The sequence below is a fragment of the Gopherus flavomarginatus genome, chromosome 2, assembly GCF_025201925.1.
Source record: "Gopherus flavomarginatus isolate rGopFla2 chromosome 2, rGopFla2.mat.asm, whole genome shotgun sequence".
Lineage (NCBI taxonomy): Eukaryota > Metazoa > Chordata > Testudines > Testudinidae > Gopherus > Gopherus flavomarginatus.
In genome coordinates this window covers 292,471,739-292,496,669 of record NC_066618.1, presented here as the reverse complement: position 1 = coordinate 292,496,669, position 24,931 = coordinate 292,471,739, and the positions used below count along the sequence as shown (strand labels likewise).

At 43.7% G+C, this 24,931-nt stretch overlaps 1 protein-coding gene across 1 annotated transcript in view; it reads left to right on the top strand.

Moving 5' to 3' along the window:
- The window catches only part of PTK2 (protein tyrosine kinase 2), a 428,303-nt gene that overhangs the window by 23,157 nt on the left and 380,215 nt on the right, over window positions 1–24,931 (top strand). The window contains exon 2 of the mRNA XM_050940669.1: window positions 9,014–9,070. The gene's annotated coding sequence lies outside the window, so the exon portion shown is untranslated. The remainder of the gene's footprint in view (window positions 1–9,013; window positions 9,071–24,931) is intronic.

The window sequence follows — 24,931 nt, the reverse complement described above, 5'->3', positions numbered from 1 at the left end:
AGATAACTAGTCAATTGCCCACTTTCTCAGTAAGAATCAGGAAGCCTCCCCTGCTGCACCCTTCTCCTTGTGTTTCCTCCTGGTATCCCACTTCCCCACTTGCCTAAGGGCTTAGGTCTCCATCCTCCAGCAAACCTAGTTTAAAGCCCTCCTCACAAGCTTGCCTGCGAAGATGCCCTTCGTTAGGTCGATCCCATCTCTTCCTAGCAATCCTTCCTGGAACAACAACCCATTGTTGAAGAATCCAAAGCCCTCTCTTTGACATCACCTGCGAAACCATGCATTTACTTCCACAATTCGATGGTCCCTTTTTCTTGAACAGGGAGGATGGATGAGAACATAGCTTGCTCCTCAAACTCCTTTATCCTTCTTCCCAGAGCCACATAGTCTGCAGTGACCCGCTCAAGATCATTCTTGGTAGTATCATTGGTGCCCAGATGTAGAAGTAGGAAGGGGTAGTGGCCAAGGGCTTGATCAGTCTTGGCACACGCTCTGTCACATCCTGAAGTCTAGCTCCAGGCAAGCATCACACTTCTCGAGTTTCCCGGTCCGGATGGCAGATGGATGACTCCGTCCCCCTTAGGACGGAGTCCCCGACCACCACCATCCATCTGCTTCTCTTGGGAACGATGGTCGCGGAACCTCCATCTCTAGGACAATGCATCCCATGCGTTGTCGGTTGATGGGGTCTCCTTCTGATCCCTTCCCTCAGTAGACTATTCCAAACCATTCTCCGTCATAGTACCCATGCAGAGAGCCTAAAAATGATTTCTTACCTGTATCTGCACTAGGAGTACATGGGTTCTCTTTCTTTTTCAGGAGGTCACATGCTGCCAGTTTTCTTCCCCATTCTGCATTGCCCTCTCTGATTCTTCAGCATGCTGTGCCTGCAGTACCAAACACTGACTTCTATCTAGGAAGTCTTCATTTTCTCTGATTCAGTGCAGGGTTGATACTTGGGTCTCTAGTGCTTTAACTATAATGCATATTTCCACATTGTGATCCACCTATCTCGCAAACAATTCACCTGTTTTACTGTCGGCCAGGACCATGTTCAGAACAGGGTGCTCCCTTTTGGCCTCATCTGCCCCAAAGTTGTTTTTGAAAGTCATCTCAGTACTAGCAGCACAGCTCCACAGGAAAAATATTTTAGTGTTCCCTTCCCTGGATGATTTGCTGCTGAAGGACCAGTCCCTTGAGCTGATTTTACAGGCAACTTCTGAAGTCATAGGTCTCTTCCTCAACTTGGGCCTACAATTGAAAATTCAAAAATCCACTTTGATCCCTGGGCAAAACTTAGAATTCGTGGGTACTCATCTCAATTCAGTAACAGCAAGAGCGTGGCTTTTTCTGCACAGGTTTGTAGCCCTTTCCAACATCAGCAATACAATCCAGCCAAGCCTCCAAAACACGAGCCAAGAACTGTCTTCAGTTGTTGGGGACATGTCAGCCAGTACCTTTGTCATAGACTGCACAAGGCTCTGAATGCGCTGCCTTCGGGGTGGCTCATGACAGTTTATTCACCAAACAGACACCATTTAAATATGTTACTTTCCATACCCACCTGTGTAAAAAAAAAAAAATCCCTCGGTTGGTGGAAAGTCCATCAGTATGTGCTCAGGAGTTCCATTTGTACGTCCTTCCCCAACGGTTGTCATAATGAATGATGCCTCCCTAGTAGGGTGGAGAGCACATCTGGACTCTCTCACATGGACCAGGGCAAATGGATATCAGAAGAGACCATGTGTAGCAAGTGGGACTCACCCCTGCCGTGCCTCTTGCTGGTCTCTTCTGGGAATTAGCTCATCCAGTCTCCGGAGCGCCCTCTTTACACCGGTGTCCCGCCTTTGCTTAGCCCTCATGTCCCTCCGGGACCAGTGCCCCGTTATCTGTGGTGCTGCCCCCTGGCCATATACCCCTCAGTCTCAGGGTCTCCCCTCCCTGGGGAACCCCCACCCACTATCCCCACATCACCTCAGTATAGGGCTACTGCCACTATCGTCTAGCCCCCACGCCCTGGGGCAGACTGCAGTATCAGCCTATCCATCACCGGCAAGGTTGGGTTTGGACCTGCTGCCTTTGCCTACCCCTGGGCTGCTCTCTGCAACCCCCAGACCCGTTGGCCTTCTGCTAGGCCGCAGCCTGGGGCTTTCCAGGCTGGAGCTCCCCGTCTCCTCAGCCTTTCCTCAGCCCTGTTCCACTCAGGTACCCTATCTCTAGCTCCATACAGCCAGGCTCATCTCTACAGCTAGAGAGAGACTGCTGAGCTCCTGGCTCCCAGCCTCTTATATAGGGCCAGCTGAGGCCTGATTGGGGTATGGCCACAGCTAAGGCTGCCTCCCCAGTCAGCCCAGTCTAAGGCTCCCAGCCCTCTCTAAGGGCTGGCTTTTAACCCCCTGCCACAGCCCTCTCCCACGGCTGTTTTTAACCCTTTCAGGCCAGGAGCGGGTGACCACCCTACTGCACCATGCTACACATCAATATCCTGGAACTCAGAGCAGTCAGATATTCCTGTCTTCAGTTTCTACAACTAATCAGGGGCAAGCATATAAGGTAATGATGGACAACATATCATGCATGTTTTATATCAACTGGCGAGAGGGAGCAAGGCCCCCCTCCTTCCATGCCAAGGCTGTCAAGCTTTGGAAGTGGTGCATACACAATCGGATTGTCATCGCAGCAGTTTATCTTCCAGGGGTTCAGAATGTGACCGCGCACACACTCAGCAGCCAATTCTTCTGAGACCGTGAGTGGGAAATAGACTCCAGCATATTACACCACATATTCTGGCAATGGGGCAACCTCAAGATAAACTTGTTCGCCACAGCAATAAACAAGAGATGTGCCCAGTTCTGCTCCAGCAGCAGACTGGGTCACTGATCCCTCGGGGATGCCTTTCACCTTCATTCGTCGTCAGATCTATTGTATGCATTCCTACCAACTCCTCTGTTAGCCAAAGTGCTGGTCAAAATAAAAAAGGTCACGCAGCATGGTTCCTCAGGGGCTTGGAAATCTCTGTCTGCCAGTTAAGTGTCCTACTCCAGTTTGGGACCTCAATCTAGTTCTTAATGCCTTACAACAGTGGATCTCAACTTTTCCAGACTATTGTACCGCTTTCAGGAGGCTGATTTGTCTTGCAGACCTGCAGGTTTCACCTCACTTAAAAACTACTTGATTACAAAATCCAACATAAAAATACAAAAGAGCCAGCACACTATTACTGAAAAATTGCTTACTTTCTTATTTTTACCATATAATTATAAAATAAATCAATTGGAATTAGGACTATCAATTAATCACAGTTAACTCACATGATTAACTCAAAAAAATTAACTGTAATTAAAAAAAATTAATCACTATTAATCGCACTGTTAAACAATAAAATACCAATTGAAATTTATTAAAGATTTTTAGATGTTTTCTATGTTTTTAAATATATTGATTTCTATTGCAACACAAAATACAAAGTGTACAGTGCTCACTTTATATTATTTTTTATTACAAATATTTGCACTGTAAAAATTATAAACAAAATAGTGTTTTTCAATTCACCTCATACAAGTACTGTAGTGCAATCTCTATCCAGAAAGTGTAACTTAAAAATGTAGATTTTTTGTTGTTACGTAACTGCATTCAAAAACAAAACAATGTAAAACTTTAGAGCGGGGCGGGCAAACTTTTTGGCCTGAGGGCCGTATCGGGTTTTGGAAATTGTGTGGAGGGCCGGTTAGGGGAGGGGGTTGTGGCCTGGCCCCCACCTCCTATCTCCCCCCCCCCCCGGACTCCTGCCCCATTCATTCCCCCTGTTCCCTGACACCCTCCACCCCCCGGAGCTCTGCCCCATTCAACTCCTGCTCCCTGTCCCCTGATTGCTCCTGGAACTCCTGCCCCCTGCCACCCCATCCAACACCCCCTCCTTCCTGACTGCCCTCCCCGGGACCCCTGCCCCCATTCAACCCCCTGTGCCTCCCCGATTGTCCCGACCCCTATCCACCCCCTGCCCCCTGACCACCACCCTGAAATCCCCTGCCCCCTATCCAAACCCCCCGTTCCTTGCCCCCTTACCGCGCTGCCTGGAGCCCCAGTGGCTGGCAGTGCTACAGCTGTGCCACTGCCACCACCATGGAGTACAGAGACTGGGTCAGGCCGGGCTCTGCAGCTGCACTGCTTCAGGAGCTCATAGCCCCACCGTCCAGAGCATTGTGCCGGCGGAGCGAGTGAGCTGAGGCTGCGGGGGAGGGGGACAGCAGGATAGAGGCTAGGGGCTAGTCTCCGAGGACAGGAGCTCAGGGACCAGGCAGGATGGTCCCGCGGGCTGTAGTTTGTCCACCCCTGCTTTAGAGTCTACAAGTCCACTTAGTCCTACTTCTTGTTCAGCCAATCGCTAAGACAAACAAGTTTGTTTACATTTATGGGAGATACTGCTGCCTACTTCTTATTTACAATGTCACCTGAAAGTGAGAACAGGCGTTCACATGGGACTTTTGTAGCTGGTGTTGCAAGGCATTTACGCGTCAGATATGCTAAACATTCATATGTCCCTTGAAGCTTCAGCCATCATTCTGGAGGACATGCTTCCATGCTGATGATTTTAATTAAAAAAATAGTGTGTTTATTAAATTTGTGACTGAACTCTTTGGGGAAGAATTGTATGTCCCTGCTCTGTTTTACCCACATTCTGCCATATATTTCATAGAATCATAGAATATCAGGGTTGGAAGGGACCTCAGGAGGTCATCTAGTCCAACCCCCTGCTCAAAGAAGGACCAATTCCCAACTAAATCATCCCAGCCAGGGCTTTGTCAAACCTGACCTTAAAAACCTCTAAGGAAGGAGATTCCACCACCTCCCTAGGTAACCCATTCCAGTGCCTCACCACTCTCCGAGTGAAAAAGTTTTTCCTAATATCCAACCTAAACCTCCATCACTGCAACTTGAGACCATTACTGCTTGTTCTGTCATCTGGTACCACTGAGAACAGTCTAGATCCATCCTTTTTGGAACCCCCTTTCGGGTAGTTGAAAGGAGATATCAAATCTCCCCTCATTCTTCTCTTCTGCAGACTAAACAATCCCAATTCCCTCAGCCTCGCCTCATAAGTCATGTTCTCCAGCCCCCTTATCATTTTTGTTGTCCTCCGCTGGACTCTTTCCAATTTTTCCACATCCTTTTTATAGTGTGGGGCCCAAAACTGGACACAGCTCTCCAGATGAGGCCTCACCAATGTCGAATAGAGGGGAATGATCACGTCCCTCGATCTGCTGGCAATGCCCCTACTTTATACAGCCCAAAATGCTGTTAGCCTTCTTGGCAACAAGGGCACACTGTTGACTCATATCCAGCTTCTCGTCCACTGTAACCCTTAAGTCCTTTTCTGCAGAACTGCTGCCTCGCCATTCGGTCCCTAGTCTGTAACAGTGAATGGGATTCTTCCATCCTAAGTGAAGGACTCTGCACTTGTCCTTGTTGAACCTCATCAGGTTTCTTTTGGCCCAGTCCTCTAATTTGTCTAGGTTCCTCTGTATCCTATCCTTACCCTCCAGCAAATCTACCTCTCCTCCAATTTTAGTGTTATTTGCAAACTTGCTGAGAGTGCAGTCCACGCCATCCTCCAGATCATTAATGAAGATCTTGAACAAAACCGGCCCCAGGACCGACCCTTGGGACACTCCACTTGAAACCAACTGCTAACTAGACATGGAGCCGTTGATCACTACCCTTTAAGCCTGACGATCTAGCCAGCTTTCTATCCACCTTATAGTCCATTCATCGAGCCCATACTTCTTTATCTTGCTGGCAAGAATACTGTGGGAGACTGTATCAAAAGCTTTGCTAAAGTCAAGGAATAACACATCTGCTGCTTTCCCCTCATCCACAGACCCAGTTATCTCCTCATAGAAGGCAAGTGATTATAAGCAATAGGCAAAAAGTCAGAGTTTGTTACCAAAAGAAAATATAAGCATGCAGTCTAAACTCTCAGTTCTGTTAGACTGAGCAACATTTAGATCAAGCAGTTTTTCTCACCCCTCTGGATATTGCACTCATATTATAACAGTCTTGGATGATGACCCCGCACATGTTGTCACTGCGGATTTGATGAAAGGCAAAGAAGGTACCAACGTGAGATTTCTAAAAATAGCTACAGCACTGGACATAAGGTTTAAGAATCTGAAGTGCCATCCAAAATCTGAGAGGAACGAAGTGTGGAACATGCTTTCAGAAGTCTTAAAAGGGCAACACTCTGATGCAGAAACTACAGAACCCAAACCATCAAACAAACAAACAAAAAAAAAATCAGTCTTCTGTGGGTGGCATCTGACTCATGATGATGAAAATGACCATGCATCAATCCGCTCTGCTTTGGATTGTTATCCAGTAAAACCCATCGTCAGCATGGATGAATATCCTCTGGAATGGTGGATGAAGCGTGAAGGGACATACGAATTTTAGTGCATCTGGCATGTAAATATCTTATGTCGGTTACAAAAGTGCCATACGAATGCAGTTATTTTTTTGTACATAATTCAGCATGTGTAAGTTCAACTTTACTGTAGTGCAATCTCTTTATAATTACTTATATTAGGTGAATTGAAAAATACGATTTCTTTTGTTTTTTACAGTGCAAATATTTGTATTAAAAATAAATAGAAAGTGAGCAGCGTACACTTGGTATTCGTGTTGTAATTGAAATCAATATGTTTGAAAATGTAGAAAACATCCACAAATATTTAAATAAATGGTATTCTATTATTGTTTAACAGTGCGATTGATTGCAATAATATTTTTTAATCGCACCATTAACAGCAATTAATTTTTCTTAATCACTTGACAGCCCTAATTGGAATATAAATATTGTACTTACATTTCAGTGTATAGTATATAGAGCAGTATAAACAAGTCATTGTCTGTATGAAATTTTAGTTTGTACTGAGTTCACTAGTGTTTTTTTATGTAATCTGTTCTAAAACTAGGCAAATACCTAAGTGAGTTGACGTACCCCCTGGAAAACTTCTGCGTACCCCCATGGCTACATGTACCCCTGTTTGAGAACCACTGCCATACAAGACCACTATTTGAACTGACGGCTACCTGTTCGCTGCTCCATTTATCCGTGAAAATGGCATTCCCGATAGCCATCACATTGGCGTGATGGGTTGCAGAAAAAAGGGGCCCTTATGGCATGACCCCCTTTTCACAGTATTTTTTTAAGGACAAGGTCATGTTGCAACCTCACCTCAAATTTTTACCTAAAGTTTTCTCCATGTTCCATATTAACCAAGCCATTCACCTGCCAGTCTTCCACCTAAACCTCACCTAGATAAGCAAGAGGCACTACTGAACACCATTGACATCAGGAGAGCACTTCTATCTGAGTTAGGACTAAACTCTTCAGAAAGACTCCCAAATTGTTTGTCTTGCCCACAGATAGATTGAAAGGGTCTGCAATCTTTAATCAAAAACTTTCCCAGTGGATATCTGATTACAAAATTCATAGCAAGTATTATGCAATATTCAAGCACCTTTGGACATACAAATTCACTATATGAGGTCCACTTCCATCTCTATGGCATTTCTCAAAAACATGCCCATTATTGGAAATAAGTGAAACCGCTACCTGGGCTTCTGTGGATACGTTCACTGAACGCTATTCATTTACTCACAACTCTGCTTCTGATATTGTGTTCGTCTCGGCTGTATTTTCTTCCATACTGGACTGTACTCTGAAGCCCCCTTCGCCTTATGGGGAACTGCTCAGTAGTCACTTAAAGTGGAGCACCTATAGGGACACTATTCGAAGAAGAAGAAATGGTTACTCACCCTGTGCAGTCACTGTAGTTCTTTGAGATGTCTGTACCTATGGGTGTCACACTACTTGCCCTCTTTCCCCTTTGCTTCGGAGTTCTCTGTTATAGGGATTTGCGGTAGAGAGAGAATGGAGAGCAGTTCGCCTGCCCAGTGTTATATAATGAAGGTATGGGGACATGAAACTGACTAGCATGCATGCACGGGCCAAACAGACAGTGCTATGACAATCTCCGCTCAAAGGGATTGCAAACTCATCTAGAGTGACACACATCTCAAAGAACTACAGTTACTGCACAGGATGAATAACCAGTTCTTCTCACCAGATACTGTTTTCAGATTTTCTTCAGGGAGACTTTATTTATTTATTTTTATTATTTGTAGTGTTGTAGCACCTAGAACCCTCATTCAGGAATTGGGGTCTCGTTTGTGGTATGCAACACTCACTCACTCACTTTCTCTCTCTTTCTCTCAGCATCAAGATACATTTAGACCAGTGGTCCTCAACCAGGGATCTGAAGCCCCCTGGAGAGGGCCGCAAGTAGGTTTCGGGGGGCTGCCAAGTAGGGCTGGCATTAGACATGCTGGGGCCCAGGGCACAAAGCCAAAGCCCCATCACATGGGGCTAAAGCCTGAGGCCCTGAGTCCTGCCACCTGGGGCTGAAGCTGAAGCCTGAGCAACTTAGCTTTGTGGGCCCCCCTGTCGCGTGGGGCCCTGGACAGTTGCCCTGCTTGCTACCCCCAGCACTGGCCCTGGCTTTTATATACATAAAAACAGTTGTTATGGCGCGGGTGGGCCATGGAGTTTTTATAGGGAGGGCTCAGGAAGAAAAAAATTGAGAACCCCTGGTTTAGACTGTTACGGTTTCATCAGGACCCATCCATCCCAAACCTTGGAAGCATGAAAATAATAAGGGAAAAGTCTCCAGCACTTTTTTTTTTTTTAACCACCTTCACATCACCTACAATACTGTTAACAACACACTCTAATGCTTGATAAGGCATTTACTTCTATCTCCAGTGGATATCATAACACACGATGTACCTCAACTGACTGCCACATAGTCCATTTATTTGGAAAATTATTTTGACTTAATATTGCTGGAGTCACTGTTAAACTATTTGCATTCAACAGGTATCAAGTATATGACTAATCTGAATTTTCATATGTCAAAAAAGGATCCTGATCAAGTCTAAATTATCATTTCAGACTTCCATCTCAGTCATAGCAAGTGCCTACTACTGAGCTCTGGAAAATCTACTCAAGGTATGTGGAATTTCCAGTGAACTAATTTTTTCACTGGGTTTTATTAATGTTGGGTAAAACTGTTTAGGCTGAGATATTCTAAAGCACCCAAGGACCTTAAGAGAGCACAAGTCCCATTGAATTTTTCAATCAGACTTGCGTTGCTTAACTCTGTTAGGTGCTTTTGAAGATCCCAGTGGTAAGTAATTGATGTTAAACTGTAACAAAATTCATCCCAGATTCCCTTTGACATAAATCTAGTTTAGATGGCATATGAGATCATGTAATCTTTTCATTATACTATTGTAAAATAAATTTTGTAGTTATAAATAAATTTAACTGTCTAATACATGACCCTTCTGTTCATTCACTCACTTCTCTGAAAGGGGGAATGGGTGGGAAATCTTATTTTGGATTGTTTTCCATGTTTGAACTTAGTCAAAAAGGATTTTTTTTTTAATTTGAGAAAAATTCATTAAGCAATTTTTGAGTTATGCAAAGGACTCCAAAATATACTTCTCTTAAGTATAAGGGATGCAGTGTTTCCTAGTGGATAGACCACTGGACTGGGACTCGGGAGGACTGGATTCTATTACTGGCTCGGTCACTGGTCTGCTGGGTGACCTTGGGAAAGTCATTTCACCTCTTGATGGCTATATTTCTCCATCTCTAAAATGGAGATAATTATGCTAGCCTCTTTTGTAAAGCCCACTGAGATCTTCTTTGAGATCCACTCACGAAAAGCACTGTAAGTGCTAAGAGGTTTTAATAATTAGTAGTAGTACTGATGCTATAGGGAAGTTACCCACACTCGCTGAGCTCTTAATGGGTGTGTAAGTAGTGTCCAATGAGGCTATTTTCTTCAGAGGAGTGTCTGTGTATGTTGTATACGCTGTGCCTTAAAGTCGTAAATGATATCCGCTGAAGTTTTTTATTTTTTACCAGGACCCTGTAAAGACATAGCATCTTTGTGACATCACTATTGCAGTCTTCCTGCCAGTCTGATGGGTGCAGGGGTTGCTAAGCTCATTCTGTCCTGTGGACAGCTTGTGTGAGGGGCATTTGAAAGACCCTTTCTTACCTACAAAAGCTTTGTAGCTGCTTCATACCAAAGCTACTGAACTGAACACTGTAAAATCAGGATGACACTATGGTAATGGAAAAGAATTTTAACAGTCTTCTAGTTCCATATTGTACTTCCTATGGTTTCAAGTAGAAACTGTATTTTCTGTATATTCACTCTGCCAAATCACAAATATGCAATATGTCTGTCGCCTGTGGTGTTCAGCCTTTCTACTTCTGTTCTTTATGCCTTGAGTCCTGTTTGGTCTCCTTTTTAGTTCATCTGTGCTTTCCCTAAGGACTTTAATTCATCACTGCAAGGTTATATTTTATCTGCATTGAGACTGATATTTTTTTTGACTTGTTTCCCTTGCTGATTGTAGCCTTTAGTTTTATTTAAAGTTAATTTTAGTGATGTTACATTACACCAGCATTGGTTTGACTGTTGTGGCTACAGTTTCAAGCTCAACAGAGTGAAAGTCACCTCTGCTACTTGCTTCAAATTTAGACTCCCTAGGAACACATAAAGACCAAGGATAGTGACTACACATGCACTTACAACTACAAGGTCTAGTCTGTTTTACAAGTGTTATTAAAGTTATAATTAAGGTTATGATTACCCATGCATATAGAAATTCTATAAAGACCTATGCACAAATTACAAATATAGTTATGCTCACATCCTTAAGGATATTCTTAAGGTCTGATGACTGTCTTGCCAATTGATCATCAGTACAGGGATGGCTCCTGCTGGAGTTTCACATAGGGAGCTCAGTTTTCCCATTCTGGGCATCCTCTTTTTATAATGTGATTCTGACTATACCTCATACCCGGCAGTTAGAGCGTGTAGAATAATGTGACTACCGGGTATCTTGTAAGCAAAAAAAAAAATTACTCTTACTGTTAATTTTTTACAATATCATCCATTGGTAAATCTTTTCCTGTAATCTTGTGGCACAGTTACTTACTTACGTCAAGATTTCTTAAGCCTATAGTCTAGTATGGCTAAGCTAAAGTATTACAGGCCTCAGCCTGTAGGCCTTGCGTTTCCGCCCTCCTTACTTAGAGATATCTAATGCATACTTATCCCTTCTGACTACTGATCAGTCTTAGACTTCTATCATTCTATAACTTAACTCTGTTAGCATACGATTATATATGACATACATTTTAGTTAATCATAACCAAGGCTATGATTTTGTCACAGAGGTCACGGATTCTGAAACTTCCAAAGACCTCAGTGACTTCACCCGCAGTGGCTGGGAGCTGCCGCTTCCTGTGAGGGCAGGGAGCTGCGGGGGACCCTTGCAGCTTCTGGTCTTAGTGGTTGGTGGGGGGATCCCTGCAGCCTCAGACCCCCGTGAGTGGCAGAGGGACCCCTGCAGTTCTGAGCCAGGGTGGAGGGGGGACCCTCAAGCTCCAAGCCTGTCCCGCAGCTGCCCAGCAGGTTCCCATTTTGTCATGGATATTTTTAGTAAAAGTCACGGACAGCTTCCATGAATTTTTCTTTATTGTCCATGACTTTCACTAAAAATATCTGTGACAAAATCTTAGCCTTAGTCATAACATCACACAATGAATGAGCAATAAACTAAAATCATTGGCTACGTGATGTTATACTTGGATGTCTGGGTTTTTTGTATAATTGGTTGTAGTCAACGCAGAATTGTGGAAACCAGTTACTCATTCTTTTTGCCCACATCTTAATGCTTTTTGTTGCTACACTCTCTTTTGTGGTGAGCAGGGTGGGTGACAAGAGTCCAGCAAGATTCACATCATTCATGTTTTGAACTGTAACAAAATCTTTCTGCCAACAGTTCAGGAGTGCCAGTGCACTTATTCACCAAACTTGCTGATTCAGTTCATGCCATTATTTTTGCCCATTTAGACTATTGTAATGGCTTTCTTGCTGCAATCATGATTAGTACGTGTCAGCAGGTACAAAATGCTGCTAGCATGCTGGATGTAGCAAAAATATAACTGCACCCTGGCTCTGATACACTGAAAGCTACTTTTCAGATTAACTTCTCTTTCACCTTCTAAAGTCCTTGAAATTCTGTCTATGAGATAGTTGGTCTGTAGACCTTCCGTCACTAGTGAAGGTCACCTAATGCGGGTTCACTTGTCTCATTACTACCCAAAGGTGCAGCACTATGTGACTGTCTTCTCTTGCATACTAACACTTTCTCTAATTTCTTGACCAGGGATTTCATGGATGCTAATTAGCCTTTTTTTGCTTTTAAAATTCTAGGTGAATAATTACTTCTCCCCTCCTGCCCACCCGCTCTTCCCCTCATTTCCAACTTGCCATGTCTATTTGTACTAAACTCTTGCGTAGCAATGAATAGATTAATGCCGTGGTCTGATTAAAGTTGGTTTTCCTGGTTTTTTTGCATGCGAGTTAAAGATAGTAAAGTTCAAATTTTTAACAGTCTGCAGTTTTATCACTTCATCAAAAAACTTGAAGCTTTGTAGTTAGAGCAAACAATACAGCCCTGAAGTGCCAACCTGGATGCTTGAGACCAAGATCCAATGTCCTGTGCAGCATGTGAGACTTGAATTAAGCAGCGGGGACCTCAGGGTTACATGAGATGGTCTCCCCTATCCTCTTTCCCCTTCACTGTTATTCCTTCTCTCCTTAGGTCAGGTCTAATCAATATAATGTTTAAGTATTATTATTTGTATTATGGACCAGGGTCATACTGTGTTTTCATTTTTTATAGTAAACTTAGTTTATCTGGTCATGCCCCAGATTTTCAGTCTGTCTTAAATTTTTATATTGACAGTGAATAAAAATTGTTGGGAGGGAATATATTAAAGATTTTGTTAGCTAGGTAAGAGATAGCTAGGCCATTGACAGCTGGTAAGGCATGGGGAATTGTCTGAATTTTGGTTTCAAGGTGGTGATTGAGACTTATGGTAATGGGCAGTGGAGGCATGATCCATTTTTCTGAAAAGTTTTACACTGTTTATAACACCAGTGGTTAAAGGCTAGTATGAGGCCCCTTACCTGCCAATACCTGAGTTCAGGCCCACGTGTTTCATGTAGCAGTTGATATCCCTGACATCTACAATAATGAAGGCAATGCAATTCATCAATTCATGGTCTGTTTTAGGGGTTAGCAGTGTCTTCAACAGTAGCATGGGTAACCCAGAAAAGTCAGAGCCTGAAATTGTCTTTGTGCAGGTAAAAAGACTTCCAAGTTCATCTCAAAATGTATTTATCATGTGTAAAAAGCCTAGATGGGAACTATCCACATTTAGGATCTTTTTTGATTGTTTCCTTTCATTTCAGTTGACCTTTTAAAATGAACAGCTGTTAATGTCATGTCGTCATGTTCAAGCATGCTTTTTGGTCTGCAGCCATTTGTTCTTTGGAATACACAATGTGTAAAAAATTGAAGTGAGTCATATCCTGGTAAAACCATGACAACTGTATTTATTAGTTTGTTAGGTAAATATCTTGCTGTAGAGTGCATCATCTTGGATAAGACTTTGTTATAAAGCTTTCACTCAGCTCCATGAATCATAGTATTGTAAAATATAGCACCATGACAAGTAAGCAATGATAGATTCATAGATTCCTAGGCCAGAAGGATCACTGTGGTCATCTAGTCTGACCTCCTGTAAAACACAGGCCAGAACTTTCTGAAAATATTTCTTAGCAAGACACTTTACATTTAACATAGCGTTTTTCTGGTATGTTTATGGGGAGGGATGGACGTAGATTTGTTTGGTTAGCAGTTTGGGGGAATGGAGAAGGTTGGGATTAGCTGAATTTAATTATTGGCCATTTTTTTTGCACCATCTTTTTTTATTTGTGTTATGTGCCCAGATACCTAGGCTATAAATTAATAGCGTATATTGTATCTAACGTGCTATACTTCTTTATTACACACACAAAACTACATTAAAAGAACATTATTAAGGTTGCAAAATAAAGCTCTCAAAAGTCAGGAAATGCCAGAATTAAGATTGTCTGTTGCCGCCTTAATTGACCTCCTTGTGCATAAGCATTATGAGACAGTCTTTAATTATGTGATCACATGGTATCTTTTCCCCAGGACCTCAGTCAATTCCCCAGGACAGACAGACTTGCTTTGGGGGATAAATCAGGATTGTATAGTGAATGAGCATGTCTGTAGGACCCTTGTTTCGTTTGTTGCAGAAGTTGGAAGGTGTGTAATGAACAAGGCAGGGGATTGCAGGAAGAGAATGGATGATTTCAGGGGTCAGACAGATGAATACCTCCCTGGAGAGCTGGATTCCATCTCTTCCTCTGCCACAGAGCTCCTATATGATGCTAGGCAAGCCACTTAAATAAGTGGCGCTCAACCTTATTACACAGGGGAGCCACATAAACCTCGGCATAACCTTGTGTGGGCCAAACAGATTCTCCATATTTTAATAAGATTTAAAGTCACCAGTATTGACTTATATTTAAAGTTCTGTATATATTTAGATAGAAACAATCTGTTTCACACTTACTATGTTGAAGTCGGTTGTAGGCCTTATGAAATGCTCTGATGGGCCGTAGGTTGGGCACCCCTGATTTAAACCAGACTTCTCACAGATAGTTACTAATTGCGTGTTCCTCATTTTGAGTACTTGCCTTTGAGACCTTTGTTTCTTATTTACAGAAGTGCTGAATACTCACAGCTGCAATTTTAGTCAATGGGAACAGTACTTTGAACATATAAAACACTATATAATGCTAAATACTGACAATCTGGTCCCTAGGCATCTCAAATTGAGTACCCATATTGGATAGTTTTGACCTTAGTCTTTTTGTCTTGGTTTGCTATCTGTAAAATGGGGGTATCACCACCTCTCACTTCACAGGGATGTTATGGAAATAAATTATGCTTTGTGAAACACATACTATAGTGACAAGAAAAAAGCTTATGAGGAACTTATTTCTGTCTTCAGGCCAGGCTTTGAATAGCATGCAGTAAATAAGGCATGGAGCCACGTATTCAACAGTGAAGAGAAAACAAAATATTGAGTAGCTGCTCGTTAGCTGAGCACCGCACATTCTGGGCACTGAATAAGGCTGAGGTCCTAGGGGGAAAATGGCACTGAAAATTTCAGCCCAAGTGGTTACATTTTGACAATGTAATAAGCAACTGAAAACAGGAAAATGTCAGGCAACCTTCAGTAATAAGGTGGTGTTATCAGCTCCACCTATAAGAAGCAAGCCACACAAAGGTGCTCTGACGCTATTGTGATGAATGTTATATCAATATTTAGATGTACTGGATTTAAAAATAGTTTTGATTGTTTGTCAAGCAACCTTGCTTCAACCAGTACAATGTGTTTTAAAAATTGCTGGTAAACCAGTGGACTTGTATATCCTATTAGCTTCCAAAGTGAGGGGTGGTAATATTATTGGCTGAGCTTGCAAAGGCCTTGCACGCAACTCAACAGCATTTTTCCATTTCTTTATCTGTAACAGAGTCACTTTTGAAGGCTGCATCTGATCAATTCCATTATTTCAGGGAATGTTCTAGGCATCAGTGGCCAGAACCCTATTGACTTTTGGGGAAAAATCAAGGGAGACACATGAAGCCCCTGCCAGCACAGCCTCAAGCAGCTCTGCAATTGTCTATAGATCAAACAAGTGGTTGATGTCACCCATTAATGCCTTTCACATAACAGTGCTCTTCTCTGCTCATCCCAATGGAGTTTATCTCCCAGCAGAAAGAAAAATAGTGGCGGAGGGAGTGGGGGTGTGCACACAGCCCTTGGCATTGGAAGAAATGCAGTATCCTGGTATGGGGGAAGAGGGGAATGTGAATTGCTGGTAAGGGAGTGAGATTGCAGTGAGTCCCTGAAATAGAGGGGGATGGGAGTGTGTACACAGAATTTGTGGGGTGAAATGGAGGAATGTAAGGAGCCACTGATGTGTTTAGTAAGCTCAGCCTAAAGAAGCTACAAAGTGTGAAAATATCTCTTTAAAGCAATAATCATCTAGAAGTGCTTACAGCTCTACTTGTCTTCTGGAAGTAGCATCTTGCTGATCTTGTTAGCTGGTTGACTGTCTCGAGGTTTTCAGGGCAAAAGAAGACAGTATTATGTTGATGGAAAAGGATTATGATAAATCAAGGGGTATATGTTCCCCAGTGGTTCAGATTTGAACACAAGATCTCATTCTCAGGGTGGGTTTTTTTGGCAGTGCTTCTGGTTTAACTGAAATCAACACTAGCTTGGCAGAAATCTCTAGCTGCCTTCTTTCTGTGTAATTTTACAACCAGTAAACTGAAATACAAATAGTATAAACTATACCAGGTAGCTCCTGTGTTCCGCAGAGCTTCCTGCCCTGGCTTCTGGTCCACATAACCCCTTTGTATCTCTCCCCTGCAGCTGAACTTAAGGAGTGCCTAGCTAATAATGCCTTCCTTAGCTGCCTCTGAACTCTGGCTAGGAAGTAATCCCTAAGACTCCATGCTATAGTTTGGCTCATCAGGGCTTCCTCCTAGGGATGCATGCCTGAGGTAGGATTCAGCAGGGTTTTAGGGTTCCTTCCAGAGTTGCCAAAAGACCTACATACCCTGGTGTAGGGAACTTCTCTTGCCTCTTTCCCTCCCAGGTGAGTATGAAAAGAGAAACCCAAGGACAAGAGATATTACAGGAAGTGGTGTCGCTGATTCATTAGATGTCACCGTTCATTGTGACGGAACTGGAGTAATGCATCCTCATAATGCTTGGGGCATCCTGCTTCTGGAGGTGCTGTCTTTCAGAATAAGTTGAAATCATAGGGTTAGCTTCATTAAATATTCCATGGCACTTTATTATTCTTGCAAGTGTCATGATGATAACTTCTGCTCTGTGGCCTTATTCCAACTTTGAAAAGTATGGTCTGCCCACCAAAGGATAAAAATCTCTCCATTGTAGCTGAACTGAAGTTCTTTCCTTCTTAGTCTCCAATCCTGTAATCACATAGACACATGTTTAAGAGTATACCTGTGAATTGTCCCATTCAAGTAAAAAGCTTTACACATAGGGACTAGTCTTAAGCTTGTCCATAGGTTTTTGAAGAATGAGTACCTTAGTGCTTAACTATCATGGTGATAGGCTCTATAGAGAAACAGAAGACTCACTTCCACTGCTGTTTTAAAAAAAAAAAAAAAAAAAAAAAAAAGTAGCATTACTTCTGCAGAATGGCTATTGCATTCCACGCCATTGGTGGGTCAGTTATTTCTATATATACAGTCTTTAAAGCTCTTTGGGATACAAGGGGCCATATAAATCTAAGTTGATGATGGCAGTGTAATATTATGAGAACACTTATCTTTATAGTTAGCAATTTACAATTACCTGTCCATTGTTCTTTGTTTTGGTTAATATGTTAAAGTGCTTAATGATTGTAATTGGCTGAAATTTAAAAAGAGAACTAACTGCAGAATATAGGTTACATATAATGCAGTTAGGATTGTCACTTAGAAATTTTTGGCAAACAGGTTACTTTAATTCAGACAACTAGACCATTCTTAGGCCATGTCTGCACAGTGCTATTAACAGTGATGTAGTTTGATTCTAAATTGCAGTGATTTTTAACTGTTGCAAATGGTAGTGTGTCTGTGCCTTATTGTGGTATTGTCATTGTTAATCATTGCATTCAAACAGCTCAGGGTTAGTTTGAATTGACCTCTCTGTATTCTGGGCAGATATCCCATGGTGTACTGTTTTGCTGCGCTGCTCGCTCTCTCTATTTTTTTTTTTTTCCGCAGTCCATTCTGGGATGCATACCAGAAATTCTAGGACATGGGGTCAGGCTAACAGCTTCCTATGATAGCTCTCCTAGCATTCATTCATTTTGCCAGCATCATTTTCAAACCGATGTCAGGCAGCCTGGAGGACCCTGTGCTGAGCATTGTGATCATGGCAGTTGTTCATATGCACGTGCATTTTGAGTCACACAGGCAGATGGATTTGGCCCTGCAGTTTCACAGGGCTGTTGATACTGCTGCAATCCAGCTACCAAATGAAGAGCAAGAGGATGAAATCAAGCAGTTATTTCTGCAGAGCATCTATCTGGTGTACCTGAGCTAAGTGGAGTTCTGCTTTTGGGCTCACTCAGCTAGCAGTGACTAGTGGGATATGGTAGTGATGAAGACCTGGAATGACCAGCAGTGGCGGCAAAACTGCAGAATGGGAAAGGCAACTTTCCTAGGAATCTGTGGAGCAGCAGTGAGAGAAGACTAACATGAGAATTCCCCTGTGCTTGGAGAAGTGTGGTACCATTGACATCTGGAAACTCGCCACACCCAATGGCTACCAGTCAGTAGTTAATCAGGAGAGTGCTGCTGTGCTGTCATACAGCTTGGCAGTGCACAGAATGTTATTGATGGCTTTGCACGGGTGAGGTTCCCAAACTGTATAGAGGCTGTTGATGAGACACTTGAGCCTGCTTTTGCCCCTCCCCACTGGTTCAAAGACTTTATTAACAGAAAAGAATGTTTTTTCCGTCATGCTGTGAGGCCTGGTTGATCACTGTGGAAGATTCACCAGTATTAATGTGGGGTGGTCTGGTAGGGTCCATGATGCCAGGATAATTAGAAATCCATGCCTGTTTTTTGGAATGAGCAAGGGAAATTTGGCTTCTCAGTACATTATGGATGTTAATGGAGTTATGATTCCTTCACTCAGTCTGGAAGACCCATATTACCCTCTGCTTCTCTAGTTTATTAAGTCTTTCACTGGACAGTTGGACATGAGAAAGGAGAGATTTAACTTTGTCCTGAGTAGTTGTAGAATGTCAGTGGAGAGTGTGTTCAGATGGCTGACAGGGAAATGGTGGTGCCTTATGAGAAGACTGGATGTTTCTTATCATTATGTGCCATGTGTGATAAGAGCCTACTGTCTGTTGCACAGTATCTGTGAAACCAAAGGAGAAATCCTGGAGGATGGATGGGAACAGGAGCTGCAGAGATTTTTTCAATATTATGGGCATCTATAGAGGGTACCCCTTCAGAAGTTGTCAAGGGAACAGCGTGAAGGATACCTTGTGTTTCTGCTTTGAGGCCAGTGTGTAGTTGTGGCTAATAAATGATTTGTAAGCAACGAAATAAGTTCTTTGTTTTGATTTTTATTATGAATTAATGGCAGGGGGTGGTGTGTGTTGTGCCATTGAGAGTTTGAGTTGTATCTGAATTAAGTTTTCAAGGCTGGTTTTTAGCAATTGCATTTGAGTATGAAAAAAGTGACAATCCTGGTTCAATAAAAAATAAACAATTAAACAGGGAATGTAGTCTTAGCATGTTTGCTATGTGCCTCAGATGGCATGTGACCAGGATTCATCACTGAATATGGTCCACTGGTTAGATCATTAGCTTCCCTGGCTTGGGCCTGGTACTGATAGGGAGTGCAATCTGAATGCTGATCCATGCCCCCCAGGGAATGTAGTGCAAAGTTAAGAACGGTGGTATTGAGGAATGGCTATGCTTGAGTGCTCACAAACTCCAGAAAATAACACACACATCCATCTTATTGGGGGCTAAAGGTAGTGAGAGGCAGATGTAAACTGATTGATTGAAAAGGTAGTCCCAATATGGTGTATGTAACGAGGCGGTGTGGCTCCCCTCCCCCTCAGGGAGGGTTGAGCCCCGTCAGTCATCCACGGGGTGAGGCCGCTGAGCAGAAGTCCCGCCCCTCAGAGGGTCAGGCGGCGGCCCGGAAGAATAAAAGCTGGGCCCCAGCCTTCAGTTGCAGGTCTGCCACCGGCAGGAGCAGACGTGTCTGCTGACGCCTGTAACTGGGAGACTGCCCGAGCCAGGGGCTGAGACCAGGAGCTGCCAGAGCTGCCTCGCCCCTACTACGATGAGGCGCCGCCGGAGCATTCTCGAGGCTGCTACGACGAGGAGCCGCCAGAGCTGCCTCGCCCCTACTACGACGAGGAGCCGCCAGAGCTGCCTCGCCCCTACTACGGCCCTGAGGAGCCCCCAGACCAGGCTTGGCTAGCATTCCCCGAAACCTTACTGGACCTGTCGCCCAGCCCGGATTGGGAGGAACCGATGGTCCTAGACGTCCCCGGAACAGAGGCCCCGGACCAGGTAGGAGTAGACGGGGAGCAAGGAAGTAGCCCGGGGGCACCTGACTCCAGTCAGGCTGCAGAGCTAACCTTGCCGATGTCAGTGTGTTTCGGTCAGGACTCCCTTCCCCACTGACCGCTACTAGCGGCGTCAGCCGCTATTAGGGCCCCGGGCTGGAACGCAGAGGAGTGGGTGGGCCTGCGTTCCCCCGCCACCCATAATCGGGTGACAGACTCTCCCTCTTCCCAGCCGAAGAGGCCAGAGCTGCTTGTTACTGTGTTTGGTGCCCCGCCCGAACCAAGGGCTGGGCCCCTTTTGACTCTGTCACTGCTCTGCCCTGCTCCAAAGGGCCAGAGCTGCTTGTTACTGTGTTTGGTGCCTGCCTGAACCAAAGGCTGGGCCCCTTTTGACTTTGCCACTGCTCTGACCTGCCGAAAGGCCAGAGCGGATTGTAATTGCAGGGAAGACAGCGAGGCCAGTGTGGCTCCCCTCCCCCTCAGGGAGGTTCGAGCCCCAGCGGAACCCGTCTACAGTGTATTTTCTACATTTTGCAGCACATTGGAGTTCTGGGGCGCAGTGCTTGACCTTTGCGCAAAAAATGTTCCATCACAGCTGTTTGCCTCTGAAGTGTCTGCATCATGTCCCTCTCAATGACCACTTGCTCCCTCTCAGTGGTTACATGATCCATTTCAACCTTTCGAGAAAGCTTCAGGAAACCTTTCCCCCACAACTCTGTCTTCATGGGCCTCTATTGTGGGGAATTGAGGACTTAATGGAACAGATTGGAGTTTTGTTTTTTTTTTGTTTTCCCTGAAATTTGAAAGTCTTTGTGGGAGCAGCCAATCCTCCCTCTTTGCGCCATTACAGGTGCAAAGGAAAATAAGAAAAAAAAAAAGACTTGTTGTCCAACTCCTCATAGTCTTTGTGCTAACAATGATAAAATGTTTCTTTTCTCATAATTTTGGAATCTCATTCTCATCTTCTCTGCGGTTCACTTTGAGTTTATAAGATGTTACCCAACTTACTTCCCCATATTACAGGCCCCTTATATTTTATTTGGAAGATGGGTAGGTGTGGGGGTAGGAGTTATGGACATGTAAGATTTTTTTTTAAAGTACATTTGGTTTGGGGCTGGGAGGTGGATGGATAGAGGCTTCTTTTCATTTTGTATGTGGGTGCAGTGAGCAGGTTAATAATTCCATGTGTACCACTGCAGGCTGCCCTGACATGGGAGAATATAACATGGAGGCAGGTCACCAGGAGACAGAACAGTGCTGTTTTTAAAAAAGCAAAGGGGAAACAGGATATTTTCCCCCAGTTGGTGCAGGCAACTGAGAGAACAGTTTTGCAATGTGTGTAATCTTTCCCCTACTCTCAGCTTGCCTTCTCTTCCCACAACTCTTGGTGTCTTTTCCCCTGTTAGAGAGACAGAAGTTTCTCGGCTGCCGTCCTGCACTAATCCCTCCACTTGTCCCGTTAACCCCATCCCATTTCATCTCCTTATCTCCCTTGCAACCACTCTTATCCCCTCCTTTACTCTTTTTGCTAACTTTATTCTCCTCTGGCTCTTTCCCCTCACAATACAAGAATGCTGTAGTCTGCCCCATCTTAAAAGAACCCATCCTTGACCTCACTTGCCTCTCCAGCTACTGCCCCTTCTCCCTTTAATCTCTAAGCACATTGCACACAGTCTTTTATAACTGTCAGTTCCTCTCCTCCCCTCTCCACCTTACTCCACTGATACAGCTCTCAACAAGATCTGTAATTATCTTTTGCTAGCCAAAGTTCAGAACTAATACTCCACCCTCATTCTCCATGACCTCAGCCATAGACATGCTTTGCTTCTTCTTGAAATCTTTTTCTCCCTTGGCTTTTGTGACTGTCCTCTCTTTTTGCCTTTCTAATCTCCTCTTCAGCGTATCCTTCAGAGGTTCCAGCTCACCATCCCTCCAACAGTCTGTGGGAGTTCTACAGAGCCCTGTCCTTGGTCTCCTCTTTTCCTTCTACACCTTATCTTTGGGTAATCTCATGTGCAAACACAATTCAACTACTATCTCTATGCAGGTGACTTGCAGATCTACCACTCTACTCCAGACCTGTCTCCTTCTGCCCAATCTAAAATATTGACCTGTCTCTCTGACATCTCCTTATGGCTGTTTAGCCGTCATCTCAAACTCAGCATAGCTAAAGCAGCTCCTAACCCACCCAAACCCTCTCTGCTATGTCCTTGCTTGATCATTGTAGATAACATCATCGTTCTGCTTATCACTCAGGCTCATAACCTGGGTGTCATCTTTGGCTCAGACCTCTTTCTTGATGGTCATGTGGAGATTCCTTTCACCCTCTCTGCCCCACAGGCAAAAAACTTTGCACCATCTGGTTCCTCCCTTCCTCCTGTGCTGAGGGGAATGTGCATGGAACATGAATCTCCAAAGGCGGGCGCAGAAAAAAAAGTTTCAGAACTTCTGTCCTAGCCCATTGCTTTGACCCTACCTCCACACGTTGTGTCCCTCAACTGGCTCCGCCTTCTCTGCAGCATCAAACAAAACCAGCTTGTATTCAATTTCAAGACCCTTCACAGTCAGCCTCCATCATGCTTTCTCTCCTTTGCTATTGAGCTGTCAATGCTAGCCTTGAATCAAAATGTAACGATTGGTTCTAAGCAATTACATTTCAGGGGGGAAAAATTAAAGGTTTAATTCATTATAGATTACAGGTTGATCCAGATGTGAACCAATGCAGTATGGGATATTAGTTGAAGGGCTGCTATCAGCATAGTCATTAGGATTTGGTCTACACAAACCTTAGAGTAAACAAACTTACTAGGAACTGGAGCTATTCTTGTTCCAAGGGGGATTACTTACTGTACCCTAAGACACCAAATAAACCACTTTGAAAACTGTTTTTTATGGACACAAAGCACTTTAAGGTGAACCAACTACAGTTTGTGTGATGTAACAGCCTCATGTAGACATAATCTTAAAACAAGAAATATACTCACTGCAATGATGTGTTCTTTACATTTGAACCAGTATGTTGCCTGGTATATTACAAGGATATGGATCATCCAAACTTTAGTCCCTTTACTACACCAAGTGAGCATTGGATGTGGAGTGAACACCCTCAAAGTACATGGTTGCCCTTGAACCCCCTTTTAGATTTGTAAGAATAGCTTTTGAGGTCAACTTTCTGAAGGCAGTAGAAAATGTCAGCTTCCCAAGATTTTCAGATGTCCTATCTGGAGTTTCAGCTTGGCACTCTAGACTTCCACTTATCCTTTGAAATTCCCTTTTTAGTTCTCTATTTTCTGAAACTGTAGCGTGGTGTTTCTAATAGCTGTGGTATTAGCCAGCAAGGTCTCAAACTTGTGAGAATTTTAGTATTGCGCCTTTCAAGAGTATAAGTGCTTACAGCACTTAAGGAATGCAATTTACCACATGATAGTAAATACTGGGTGGCACGATAAGCTGAGGCTGCGGGGGAGAGGGCTAGCCTTCCCAGCCGGGAGCTCAAGGGCAAGGCAAGACAGTCCTGCGGGCCGAAGTTTGCCCACCTCTGCACTAAAGGATACATTTTCAAGTGCCTGGTGTTAGCTTCACAAGTCCTGTTGTGACAGATTTTTGTTATCAGTCTGCCTGGGCCCACAGTTGATCAGGCTAGGACCACAGGATCTTTTTTTGGGGGATGGGGGTGGGGGGGAGGAGATGACAAGGCACACCACGTGTCTGAATTTTAAAGCTTTATTGATAAAATAATAAAACAACAGCAGAGAGTGCTGGAAATGCTTCTACGTCACTCAAAGGAAGGAAGAAAGCATTGGTGCCCTAAGCCCTAACCCACTTTCATACTCACACACTCAGTCCCTGGGGTTGGCTAGGCCTGGGTGTAGTGTAGGAAGGGGGAGGGGAAAGGGTGGACGGGAGGTCTGTCCTGTGTGCACAAGTCGTCCAGGATTCGCTGTGTGATCTCCGAATTGCTCCAGCTCAGGAGGGTTTTTTAGTCATGGGTTCATTTGGGGGTGTCGTCATCCAGGGCCTTCTGTGCCTGGTGCTCTTTGTATCAGTCCCAATTGGCTTGCTGTGGCCTTCTCGGCTGCCGAAAACACACTGTGATTTAAAAAGGAAAACACAACCTATTGGGGCTCCCTTTTGGCAAAGTGACAGTTTGATTACACAGAGCCACCTGAAGGCTCAGTGTGGGGCATGGTCTTTCTGTCTTTTATTACAGTTCTTATCTGTGATTTTGTTCCCAAAAAGCAAATTTAAAGTCTTTTCTCATTCTCCTGGCTTTGACTGCCCTGCTGCAGCCACGACTTGATTTAAAACATTTTAAATTTTGTAAAGAGTTAAGTTACCTTCAGGGTTAAATGCTGAATACCAAAGTTAAACAACACTGATTACCTGTGTCTGGGAAAAGTGTTTCTTGGTTTTGCAATTCTGAATGGAAGATTCAAATGGATTTTAGTGGTATCATCTAAAACAATATCAATGTCTCTTAAACCTACGACACAAAGATTATACACACCAGGCGTGTTCTTTTAGCAAATTTGACTAACTTGTTTATAGTCAAGTATCAGGGGGTAGCCGTGTTAGTCTATATCCGCAAAAACAACAAGGAGTCTGGTGGCACCTTAAAGACTAACAGATTTTTTTGGGCATAAGCTTTCATGGGTAAAAAAACCTCACTTTTTCAGATTTATAATCAAATGATTTCACTTAAATAACCTCTTTGCCTGGATTATTTACAGACATTCCTTTGGAAAAGGGTCCATTTTCCTTCAGAATAACTG